The following is a 12,079-nucleotide window of genomic DNA, read 5'->3' on the forward strand; positions in this document are numbered from 1 at the left end:
TCTTATAAAATGTCCTTGAGGGGTACCTGGGTGGTTCAGTCTGTTAAGCGTTGGACTTCAGCTCAGGTCATGATCTCACAGTGCATGAGTTTGAACCCCGCATCAGGCTGTGTTCTCAGGGCAGAGCCTGTTTTGGATCCTCTGTCTCCTGCCCCTCCCTCGCTAGCATGTTCTCTCTTTCTCTCAAAAATAAATAATAAAATATTTTAAGAAATAAATAAAAATAAAAAATCCTTGATTCTCTAAATCTCAAGCACTTGGTCATAGATCCTGATAACCTGATTAATTCTCCTTTCCCTTTCTCTGGCTAATACTGTTGTGAGTCTTGCTTCTTAACAGATGAACTCTCTTCTTTATAACACTGTTGTCTTCATTTAGGTTGTCTCTACTGAATAGCAAATCCTGCTGGCATATGCCACTCATTAATTTAGATCCCCATCCCCAGAGAGTGATTGCCTTTGAAGAACCAGTTCCCAAGTCAGGCCAATTCTACTGGCCCATTTTACCCAACTATACATTTGCCTTTCTCTCTGGCGATTACCACTAAGGTCGCAGGGCCAGCATATCTTTCAACTGACTGATTCACGAAGCTATAAATGAGGCTCAAATGAAATTGTGTATAGGTCACAGTGCTCAGTAAATGTATGTTGGATACATAAAATTGCTCTTTAACTATAGTTCTAAATGTTCATAAGGAAACAGGAAGCAAAAACTGCTATAATTTGATCATTTGGTCATTTTTATTATACAATTAATATTCATTGTAGAGAAGATAAGCAAACTCTCTACTAAAATAATCTAAAATACATTCCTCAGAGGAAACTCTTGACTATTTAAATTTTGATGTAATTTATCCTAGATTTTTTTCTCTAATAAAAACTGTATATATTTGCTTTATAAAATAAATCTTTACTATTTATTCATTAGCTTTTTACCATTTAAAGATTTATAATGAATGTCTTCCCGTATTGATAAATATATTAATTTGTTTATCGAGTACTATGACCTAATAATCATTCTGTCATTTCTTTCTTTCTATCTTTAGGGAAAAAGGTGACTCGAGCTCATTATGATAAATAAAATCTTACAAAAGGATGGCTAGAAAAATGACTAAAGCAGCTTTGGTTTTGTTGAGACTTGTTTGCTGGAAGGAAAAGCTAAATGTTATTTTCCTTTGCTCAAATAAAAGTAGGTGTGGGTAGATGAAACTTGTAAAGGTCCTGTGAACTGAGTCAGAATTAGCACAAAGTTTCAAAGCAAATTTTACATTCTGAGAAAAGCAGAGGCTCACAGAGAACACCTCCTTTCACCCCACACAGGTGACATTCCTCTATAGGAAGGCAGGACAGCGTAGAAGAGATGGACAGAGCTGTAAATACGCCTTCCTGGAAACCCAGCTTCCAAATATAAGACTGTACTTGTATTTATGTAATTTTTGGAGGGTCTCTTTCCTTTTTAGAACTCTCTTAGAGAAATTCTACCTCTGCTATTTTAAAAGTTTTTAAGATTAGATTGAAAGATGTGTGGTTTTTTGTAATGTTTATGGAGAGTGAGAGAGCATGAGTGGGGGAAGGGCAGAGAAAGAGGGAGACACAGAAACCAAAGCAGGCTCCAGTCTCTGAGCTGTCAGCACAGAGCTGGATGCAGGGCTTGGACCCACCAATGTGAGATCATGACCTGAGCCAAAGTCGGACGTTTAAACCGACTGAGTCTCCGAGGTGCCCCGATGTGTGTTTTTTTTCCTTAAACAAACAAACAAACAAACACCTAGAAAGTCATGTGGAAGTCTTGCATCCTCAGGGATTTTTATTTAATTCAAAAGTTCCTCCTTGAACTAGGAGAAAGAAGAACTGTGAAATTTTCTCAATTTATGCTATATCTTGAGCTCTTTACTTTTGAACATGCTACTTCATTTAAATGGACTCATTTGTTTTTTTTTTTATTTTTTTTAACGTTTATTTATTTTTGAGACAGAGAGAGACAGAGCATGAACAGGGGAGGGTCAGAGAGAGAGGGAGACACAGAATCTGAAACAGGCTCCAGGCTCTGAGCTGTCAGCACAGACCCCGACGCGGGGCTCGAACTCACAGACCGCAAGATCATGACCTGAGCCGAAGTCGGACGCCCAACCGACTGAGCCACCCAGGCGCCCCTAAATGGACTCATTTGACTTAGTTTTTTTGCAAACTAATATTAGTGACTGATTTTAGTGTCAAGTATCTTGGTTAACACCACTAGTCAGTTCATATCAATCATTACACCCCTTGGTAAAAGGTTAGGGCTGCTAGATATTGCCATTCAAGTTGCACGTTACTATCTACAGGAATGGAATTCACAAAGAATATGGTCTGAATGGTAAACAAGATTTAGGTAATGTGCAGCATACATAATCTGCCTAAATGTCTGCTGTGACCATGCATATTCTCATAGAGACAATCAGATAGGTATGAATAAGCTAGATGTATGTGAGGGTTACATTTGTCCATGATAATTTCCTTAATATAGACTCTAATATCATTAGTGACTCCTCTGCTGTTATACACCTCCAAACTAGACATTTTGTAAGTTCAATGCCAATCCAGGGTTTGAGACCAAGTGTGTCCCCATTCAGCAGAAACCTTATAAATCATAAACTAATAATTCAGGCAGAGAGAATTGAATCAGACTCTCTGAAGTTCTCAATTTGCCAACTAATATCTGTTCTTGAAATTATGTTCTTGTCTCGTTCCTTGGTACCTGAATTACTAGCTGGTTTCCTTCTTCTAATAGAAAATAAGTTCTATGAAGGTAGGAATGTTTGTTTGTCTACTGTGGTCACTGCTATAACCCTAGGCCAGAACAAACCCTCAAATCTAGTAGGTGCAAAAGAAACACAATAAAACCTTGTATTGCAGGTAACTTGGTCCACGAGTATTCCATAAGACGAGCAAACATTTCTAGTAAGTTTTAACTTGAGAAAAGAGCAATGTCTTGCAATATGAGTAGTACGTGACACTGAACGTCACATGATCAAAACTGAGTCAATGGCTCTTGCAATTTGCTTTAATATATGAGTGCTTTGGATTACAAGCATATTTCCAGAACAGATGATGCCGGCAAACCAAGATTTTACTGTAATTGTTGATTTGTTAATGAATGGATAGAGCACTGTGCTATTCTGTCCAGTTGATCTGGCAGCAGGGATTTTGTCTACTCCTAAACCCTGGTTTCAAGTCAGGCACCCAGAAGTCTACGCTCAACCCTCTGCCATTCTCCTTGGTTCTCTAAGTTGCCAGCTTCCAGACTCTCTGACACTGGAGCCCACATGCCTGCTGCCCCAGCTGGTTAAACATCCACCTGAATGGGCTGCTGCCTGCCTGTGGTCACCATCATCTTTTGTCTCTGTGTTCTACCTCCTGAGCTGTTTGCCCTAACACCTCAGAGAGCTTCCTCTAGTTTTGAGCACTTGCTCTAGTATGAATGCATCCATTTCATCTCTAGGCCCTAAGCCCTACATCTCAGGCCTCCTCAGTTCCCACATAACTTACATCCTGACCATGCTTACTGTACTTGAAGCCTGGTTAATGAAAGATTTTTCTTTTGGACAGCATTCAGAGATTTTCTCCTTTTCAACCCAAAGAATCAAGAAACTGCAAAGAGTTAGAGGGCTCACTGTCAGCAAAAGGGCTCATCAGACCCTTTCAGGATGGACGCCACGCTCCTTCGTGTCCCCTAAATCTAGAGCAAATTACTAACACTCTCTGAACCTCAGTTTCCCCAAAAGCAAAGTGGAATTAAAAAGCTAGCTTTTGAGAAGTGCACAATATGGCCCTTGGCACTTAACAATTATCGGCAAATTAGCTTTTCTCCATTACTTTCTTTAAAGAGAAACGTAAGAGCTGGGATTGGCAAAGTTCTCGCTTAGGTGTCAAAGTCTACCTAACGCTGGTAGATTATATCTGATCTGCTTGCCAGGGCCTGCTTCCTGCCTCCTGCTCCATCCTGCCAGATCCTACTTCCTGATTATTAGTTTTAGCCTTCTCACCTCTGGTATTTCTACCTGCATTTCAGATCTCACTGTGCATGTGGATATCTGCCTGAATCTCTAGATGCAACCCTTGGTTTGTTCTACCCTCTCATCCATGACGTTACCACCCCAACTCTTTCTATTGCTCAGTGTCCTTTGTTTGACATGGGGAGGGTTTAGGAAATCCAATTTAGAATAAGACTTTTAAGAAGCTGAGAGCCCCGGGGGCACCTGGGTTGGCTAAGCATCTGACTCTTGATTTTGGCTCAGGTCATGATCTCACAGTACATGGGTTTGAGCCTTGTCTCAGGCTCTGCTCTGGTGGCGGGGAGCCTGCTTGAAATTCTCTCTCTCTCTCTCTCTCTCTCTCTCTCTGCCCCTTCCGTGCTCACATTCTCTCACTCTCTCTTTTTCTCTCTCAAAATAAATAAATAAACTTAAAAGAAGAAGAAGAAGAAGAAGAAGAAGAAGAAGCAGCTGAGAGCTCCCTTCCTTTCCTCCTCAGGCTTTGAAGTTGAGACAAAGTAGTGAACGGGGCACCTGGGTGGTTCAGTCAGTTGAGCGTCCCACTTAGGCTCAGGTCATGATCTCATGGTTTGTGGGTTTGAGCCCCGCATCCAATTCTGTGCTGACAGGTCAGAGCCTGGACCCTGCTTCAGATTCTGTGTCTCCCTCTCTCTCTGCACCTTCCCTATTTGCGCTCTGTGTGTGTCTCTCTCTCTTTCAAAAAATAAACATAAAAAAAAATTTTTAAAGACTAAAAGTAGTGAAATATTTTTTCCTAAATTAATGACTATGTGTCTGAGTTGGGGCTAAAACTCGGGTCTTTGAGAGTCTTTATTCTCTATCAGCTAGCAAATTCTTACTTCACACTTAGCAGTAATAGAAATATTTTATGAATGATTCCACAAAGCATCCAGGCTCAGAACATATTACATTTTTAGGAGTGACTTATTTAGGAACAAGAAATGTGGTCCCTGGTTCCTAATCTGCTTGACCAGTTTAAGGAGAGAAAGGTTAACTTAATTATGTTTTTTAACATTAAGTTCTAAGGGACACTCTCCTTTCTGAACTTAAGCCTGAGTAGTAGACATGCCTTAAATATAGTTGTGATACGTGGCATTTAACTACTTTGCATTGCCCTAAAGCAATTGTGCTGTAGATAGATTGTGAACTCCTAGAGAAAAGACTCTTAGTTATCTTTGATTGTCCAATATCTAGTACAGTGCTCTGGCAACATGTTTTATTTATGAATAAATTCTTCAGAAACAAGCAGTGATATAGGAAATATATTACTGGTTCTGTAGAACCAATCAGTGACATGGAAAACACATGACAGTCCAAAATGTACCCATACTTTAAACATATAAGACAAGCATAGTTTTTAATTGTTAATCTGGCAAAGGATCTGAGAGATCCTTATATATTTCCCCTGCAATTAGAACCTTACCTTACTTGTTAGGAAATACATGACTCCCCCTTTTCTTTTCTTTTTGAAAAAGAAGCTTCTCAGGGGCTGTCTCAGATGCTTGTCTTCCCTTATGGGTGATAAAAGTAAGAGTAGGGATTTTAGGCAGCAGCATTACTGCTTGTGAGGGTATAGCCGATAGAATCATATAATTCAGGCATAGAAAGGTTCTAGAGAGATAAAAAAGCAAGTAAAAAACTCCAGCTACCAAAAATCAAGTCCAGTCTACCATGTGAGGGGTGGGGCCATGAATCACTGGAAGCAGCCCTAGGAAGTTCTTTCTCTGTTTTTCCCTCCAACACTGAAAATAGATTTTTTTTCTTTTTATTCTTTTTTGTTATTGTTGTTGGTAATTTCCACTTTGGCGGGGTTAGAGGTCTTTAATGCGTACAAGGCTAAATGTGTAAATTATCAATAAATCTTAGGAAGTGCTTTAGCTCAGAAAATGTTCACAGCTTATGGAGGATGCCATCTGAAGGAGTGGCAAGTCGACTGTTTACTTTCTTCTCCTCCTGACCTTTCTAACGCCCTCAAACACTCCATTCTTCATCACTCTGCAGGATGGGACTCGTTGTTGGCCATCTGTTTGGAAAACAATCCTCTTGTGGTTGAATCTAATACGTGTAGCACATGGAGTTCAGAATGTGAGATCTGTGAATTCACTCCCACATTCAGATACCAGCTCATCTAGCTAGATCCAGGCACATCGTTTTCAGTCGACACATGTTTTGAAAAATACCAGTTATTAATATAAACAGAAATGCGTCTTTTTTGGCTTAAAGGCAATACCTAAAAGAAAACAAACTTCATTTTACATATACTCTATGCTGAGTTCTACTACTATATTTGCTCCAATTTTAAGTATCATTAATAAGAATATAAGCAAAGATCAATTAGGTCTATCATTGTATTTGACATCTTTAAATTGAAGGTAGCAGGGTAGGGTATAGCTAAATAAATTTCAATGGCATTAGATTTACAGGTCTCTGGACTGTATGTTTGTTGTTTTTTTTTTTTAATTTTTTTTAACGTTTATTTATTTTTGAGACAGAGAGAGACAGAGCATGAACAGGGGAGGGGCAGAGAGAGAGGGAGACACAGAATCCGAAACAGGCTCCAGGCTCTGAGCCGTCAACACAGAGCCCAACGCGGGGCTCGAACTCACGGACCGCGAGACTATGACCTGAGCTGGAGTCGGACGCTTAACCGACCAAGCCACCCAGGTGCCCCTGTATGTTTCTCTTTAAAGAGGTGCATATGCTTACAAAACTTTCAATAATACTTTGTGTGTTTATTGTGAAGTACAGTGTTTCTGTTTCTTTCCTTATTGAACCTGACTCCAGTCACTTTTATATATTCAGAAGGGATGTTCAAACTCCAGCGTGAGAGATGCACTTTAGGATAAATGATAAGCAGCCCTACCTTTTCCTTTCACATACAATTCCTGAAGGTCAAATAAATAGTATTTGCTTAATAACTTACTGACAGCATTTTTGCAAATGTTAACTGACCAAGGGGATTTACGCTGTTTTATTTTGTTTCATAGACTTGGCATTTAATTTTGCTCCAACTCCTGGGCTCTTTGGAATGTCAGAGCTATGAGTGTAGCCTCATTATAGATCAGAGTTGAGTCCTACTAGAAAAAGCTATTGCCCCTTGCAGGCCTCAGCTGAAAGGCCCACATGCCAGGAGTAAAAGGGAATGTTTTAGACATAAAAATATCTCATAAAGCAAAAAACAACAGTTTGTGTGTGTGAGAGAGAGAGAGAGCAAGCCCAGTTTTAGTTGAGAGAATTAGACATTTCTGCCCAAAGAGGATGGCAAAGTGTCGATAGAACACAGTATGATGACCTTACTTGCAATTACGGACATAAACTGATCCGGATATCCTTTCATGCATTTGTTCATTCATCATTTATCTATTTGTGCAACATTTACAGTTGATTCTGATTTATTTATTTCAAGAGTCTTCCCTCTACCCAGCAAAGTGTTTGTGGGTCAATCCAAAATGAGTACTCAGCATGTTGACAATTTTTAGATTTAGCTTTCTTAATTGTTATCTTCCTCTGGTCACCAACCTTTTCTAATCCTTCTCGATTTCTTCACCCTTGCCCTGATTTAGCGCTTTCATTTTTTTTTTTTTAAATCCCTGATTAGTTACCCAGCTCTAAATTTTTGTCTTTTTTCCCTCAATATCTGGATTTCAGATTATCACATTGGGAACAATAATTCCAGTAACCACCTCCTTCATTTTGCCAAACATCAGAGCCATTCTCAAGTACTGCTTTTACTGACAGATCCTACTGGAGAGAACTTGGAGCTAAAGGGACATTGGAGTTGAGTGACTGAGACACAATTTGCAAACTAATCTACATCACCGACTTCAGAATATATTTTTCTGAAACTGATTACAGATTTATCTACTATGAAGAATATTGTGCCCTTGTACTAATTATGTCCTACTCCCACATTCTGAAACCTCATCCCTCTTCCTGTTGGATATATATGAGTGTGGTCCTAAATTTTTGCTTGAGAATCAAAAGCTTTTTTTATATGAGACAAACTCAAGTTAATTGGCTGTATTTCTGTGAAATGTTACACGTTATGTGGGCCTAAAGTGTTTGATTCTGGGAACCCCAGTGATATTAAAGATGAGGAAATTAAAGAAATATAAGTTTTATTTTAATTCAACAAATATGAATGTGGTATGTTCGTGATTATTGAAAGAATCACAGAATTGAAAAAAAAAAAAAAGACTTACTCTGACTTCAGAAGCTCAGAACTCAGTGGGAGAGATATCCAAATACATAAATACAAGTCAGACTGTAAAGTGTTGCAAAAGAAAAATAAAAATATCTACCAGGATAACTTACAGTATTATCAACTTTAACCAAGAGGATCTGAAAAGCTTATTAGAAAATAAAGTAAACAGAGGGAACAATTTGAGAAAAGAAGCTGGTGATCTGCCAACTTCATTTATTCACACAACCTTGCTTAATGACCTAACGCTGGCTGGTGTTAGAGAAATGAAAGGTGCGTCTCTGCCAATAAGGAGCGTCTCTGGTTGGGAGAAGAGACACAATTACAGTCTGATAAGTGACATCATAGTGAAGGGTAGGTTCTGAGCAGTTATCTAAGGCAGTGATTTCCCAGAATCTCCCAAAGCTCTGTTAAGAAATTATGATGCCCGGAAACCACAATCTCTGTGGGTATCTGCTTTTTGATAACAACTCCTCAGGTGATTTTGATGATCAAACAGTTTTAAAAGTCAATCACCTACTAAATAATGAAACTTGAGTCTATAAAGGGGCAGAGGAGTTAAGTGGTGAGGAGAGGGGAAGAGCAGAGATCTTCCAGATAGAGGAAAAGGCTTTGTCCAGATGCTAGAGAGCGTTACTGGTTCAAAGGAACTGCGTGCATGTTAAGGAGTCGTAACAGGTGAATCTAGGAAAGCAGACAAGGGTCAGATTGGGAAAGATCTTGCATGCCGAGCTAAATACTTTGTATTTTCTCCTGATAGCAATGGGAACCTTTAAAAGGGTAGTGCAAAGCCAATGTGGTAAAGGAGGTACTGAGGAATTGATGCTAATGCAGCTCACCACCCAGGAAAGTTTTTTTTTTTTTCCACTGTTTGAATTTTTGTGGTTGGAAAATTTTGTTTAAATGGATGGTCACATGATTAGTTTCCTTCTACCATGAGAATTTTCATGCCTAAACCCCATTTTGGGGCTTTATCCCTTATAGTTCGTTTCATCTCTGTAAATCAGTTTGGCTTAATAGAACTTAGTTGATCAATTTAATCGATCTCTGCCAAAAACAAAACAAAAAAGGTAAAAACAGTGTCTACCAATGTTTTGATTATCTGTTTAAAGTCTCCTTACATATGTAAGAACATTAGTTAGTAGCTTGCATTTGATGTATGTCATTAACAACCATGATATACTCTGATATCTCCACGTGTTCTAATTACTGACCATTGATTACAAAAAAATCCAGTAAAATTTAGTTTTTAAGCACTTGCTATAAGAAGGTGGCCATGCAGGTGATAAGAGGGTGAGGAGGTGCCCTCTATGCCCTGATGAATCTCACTGGCATTGTGGAAAGTGAAAAGTGGAGGGGCTTTGGTCCTATGTATCTCATTCACAGTTGTGTCAGTCACCTTGGATACAATGTTTTCCTGGAGTCTCATTGTTTTTCTTTATCTGTAAAATGGGGTGGCTAAACAAGATTACCTCCAAGATAGCCTTCTGGTTTTAACCATGGGTTTCTAGTGATCTAGTAGGAAAAAGTGTGGTGCTAATATAAGGTAGAAGTCTACCTTGTATAGCGGCATTAGTACCATATTCTCTGGAGTCAGTCTGACCCAGGATCCCAGCTCCATTATGTGCTACCTGTGAAAACTGGGATAGCATAAAATATCACTACAATCAGGCTCAATCAGTTAAGCATCTGACTCTTGATTTCAGCTCAGAGACAGGGCGACCTGTTGGGCTGTGCCCTGACAGCACAGAGCCTGCTTGGGATTCATTCTCTCCCTTTCTTTCTGCCCCACCCCCACTCATCCGTGCTCTATCTCTCTGTCTCAAAATAAATAAACATTAAAAAAATATCCATCACTCTAGGGGCACCTGGGTGGCTCAGTCAGTTAAGCGTCCAACTTCAGCTCAGGTCATGATCTCACGGTTTATAGGTTGGGCTCTGTGCTTACAGCTCAGAGCCTGCTTCAAATTCTGGGTCTCCGTCTCTTTCTGCCCCTCCCCTGCTCACACTCCGTCTCTCTCTCTCTCAAAAATAAATAAAAACTTTAAAAATGTTTTTAAATAATGAAAAAACATATATCACCTGTTTCCTCATCCATAAAATGTGTGTTCATAATAGCAATGACCTCTTCTGATTGTTGGGAGAATGAAAAGAGATGATATTTAAAAAAGAATTAGCTCAGTTTGTGTCATGTAATAAGCCTTCAATAAATGTTTGCAACACTAATAATTATTCTTATGTGTTATATATATATATATATATATATATATATGTGTGTGTGTGTGTGTGTGTATTATAAGCCAAGAGTTAAAATTAGTTCAAAGGAGAGATTACATACAAACGGGGGCGTCACACTATACTCATAAGAAGATAATATTTGAGAAGTTTCTTAAAGATGGAAGAGGATCCCAGTGAGTAGGTTTGGGAGAGAGGGAAGAGGCCAGAATGCCAGAAGGTCTTTCTGATGGAGGGTAAAACTTTACAGTGTTTCTACAAGGATATAAAACAGGATACAAAGTACAATAGAGCGCCTTCCACCTTTCCTGAGTGATGTCAATTTCACCGCCTCCCTGAGGGCAGGTTGGTTGAAACTATTTCACTGATAAATTTAGATGAGTGAAGTGACTTGCTTCATAGTTTCAGTACAAAGCTTTTGTAGGCCAAGATGACAATCCGAAGGTCACGAGTGCCAGGCCCTGATTCTATCTTGTTCGGTCTTACGTTGATCATACACTTGAATCCTGCCTTAGGATCTTATGGAGTCAGGATTTTGGACAGCTACCAGGTAGAGTAGAAGCTTGTCCCTGAATACTTGCCAGGTGTGAGGAGGCCTTGATTTCAGAAGGACTTCCATTTCCCTGACTCATGTACGTTGGCTTTCATAGTTTCTACTGGACACCTGCCTGTGTTCCGCTTTGTCTTGCATCCAAACTCTGATTCTGCCACATTCTTGTTCTGTCACTTTGGTTAAGTCTTTTGACAAACGGTGCTCATTTTCTTCATCTAAAAAATGGTGATATGATGCTTTTCTAATTACGTCTTAAATACAAAATTAAGTAATATAAGTGAAAATGTTCATGAACTCCAGTTAAATATAGCTAACTTGATAAAGAGTTCTTTCCATTACTTCTTTGAAAACTCGTATATAGGACCTTTTATTCATTTGAAGCATAGATATAGAAATTTACTTGAAGTTTTGTTTTGAACCTCTGTTACATAAATTGACTATCTATAATGACTAAATTTACTGGACAATTGTTAAAGCTACTTAATTATCATAAAAGCTAAGAAAATCTAAAGTGTACCTGGGAGTGAACCAAGTATATGGAATTTCAGCTCAGTATTTTCTAGTAAAACGTCCTGCCTCTCATACTCTGGTTTCTCTTCAGATCATATAAATCTTTCGCCTTTTACTAAAACGTCCTGCCTCTTAAACGTAGAATGTATTCCAGATAAACTATACTATTACAGGACCACTGTAGAGGGACCTATGTAGAATGTGAAAGGTAAACTTATATCTTTATCTGAGAGATAGCAAATATCTATTAAGAGCCTAAATATTATTGAATGCCCTTTCCCCACTGGCATATTTTGTTCTTTGATGAGTTTCCAGCATGACACCTAACAAATGGAAATGCAACTCATTTATTAATTTATTCATTCACTCAACATATAGTTATTGAACCCTGGAATTCAGTAAAACTAGGCACAGTTTCTATTTCCAGGAAACTTATATTCTTAAACAAACAAACAACCCCAGCCTGTGACATTCTACAATGATGTAATCACTGTACTTAGTACAGGCCAAATAAATAAATAAATAAATATCCCTGTTTCATTTGCCT

This window comes from Lynx rufus, unplaced genomic scaffold (genome assembly GCF_022079265.1).
Source record: "Lynx rufus isolate CCGP_SWC_20201006 ecotype Redwood Valley unplaced genomic scaffold, mLynRuf1.p SCAF_5, whole genome shotgun sequence".
NCBI lineage: Eukaryota > Metazoa > Chordata > Mammalia > Carnivora > Felidae > Lynx > Lynx rufus.